This window comes from Ornithorhynchus anatinus, chromosome 1, assembly GCF_004115215.2.
Source record: "Ornithorhynchus anatinus isolate Pmale09 chromosome 1, mOrnAna1.pri.v4, whole genome shotgun sequence".
NCBI classification, from domain to species: Eukaryota; Metazoa; Chordata; class Mammalia; order Monotremata; family Ornithorhynchidae; genus Ornithorhynchus; species Ornithorhynchus anatinus.
Window position 1 is genome coordinate 169,943,083 of NC_041728.1, and position 1,446 is coordinate 169,944,528.

Consider the following 1,446-nt stretch of genomic DNA (forward strand, 5'->3'; position numbering starts at 1 on the left):
CCTCTCTGGGCCTCAGTTACCTCATCTGGAAAATAAGGATCGAGACTGAAAGCCTCCGGTGAGACAGGGACTGTCTCCAACCCGATTTGCTTGTGTCCATCCCAGAGCTTAGTACAGTCCCTGGCACAAAGTAAGTGCTTAACCAATGCCATAATAATTATTATTATTAACTGTGCTATATCATATTCTCCAAATCGATCACATTTATTAAGCGCTTGCTATGTACAGAGCACTCTACTAAGTGCTTGGGAGAGTACCATACAAAAAATTAGTAGACATGTTTCCTGCCCATAATGAGCTTACAGACTAGAGGGGGAAACAGATATTAATGTAAATAAATAAATAATTATGTGTTATGGGGTTGGGGGTGGGGAGAATATCGAGTGTCCAGAGGTCGCAGATCAAAGCCCAAAGATAATACAGAAGGGGGGGGGGGCGGGAAGAGGGCTTAATCAGGGAAGGCCTCTTGGAGGAGGTGTGGCCTCAGCAATGTTTTGAAGGCGGAGAGAGTGGTGGTTGGGCTTCCATGGAAGGGAACGGAGTTCCGGGCTAGGGGGATGGTGAGGGAGAGGGGTCGGTGGCGAGATGGATGAGTTTGAGGCTCAGTGAGTAAGTTGGTGTGAGGGGAAATGAGTGTGCAAGCTGGACTGTAGTAGGAATTTAGTGAGGTGAGGTAATAATAATAACTATCATAATAATTATGGTACTCGTTAAGCACTTACTAGGTGCCAAGCACCGTTCTAAGCGCTACTGTAGATACAAGTCATTCAGGTTGGACACAGTCCCTGTCCCACATAGAGCTCACATGCAATCCCCTTTTTGCAGATAAGGTAACTGAGGCCCAGAGAAGTGAAGTGACTTGCCCCAGTTCACATAGCAGACATGTGGTGGAGTGGGAATTAGAACCCGTGACCTTCCGACTCCCGGGCCCGGGCTCTATCGACTAAGCCATGGTGAGGTAGAGTGGGATGAGCCGATGGAGTGCTTTAAAGCTGAAGGTAAGGATCACGGTATGGTGATGGCGATGGTATGTGCTGTGCACATAATAAGCGCTCAGTAAATACTACTGAATGATTTCCTGTCCGATGTGGAGGTGGATGGACAGCCACTGGAGATTCTCGAGGAGTGGGGAGACATGAACTGATCATTTTTCTTGATGAATGATTTGTGCAGCGGAGTGATGGTTGGGAGTGGGGAGAGACAGGAAGCTTAGTAGAGTGCTCTGCAGAGTGTAAGTTCTCAGTAGATACAATTGATTGATTGATTGATTGACAGAATGACAAGAACTTCCACAGAAGGCAGCAGCTCGCCATTCCTGTCTTCTTCCGCTTGACTTCAATTGTCCACTGCTGACAGTTTGAGGGTTCTATTCATTCACTCATTAATATTTATTGAGCGCTTACTATGTGCAGAGCACTGTACCGAGCGCTTGGAATGTACGAATCG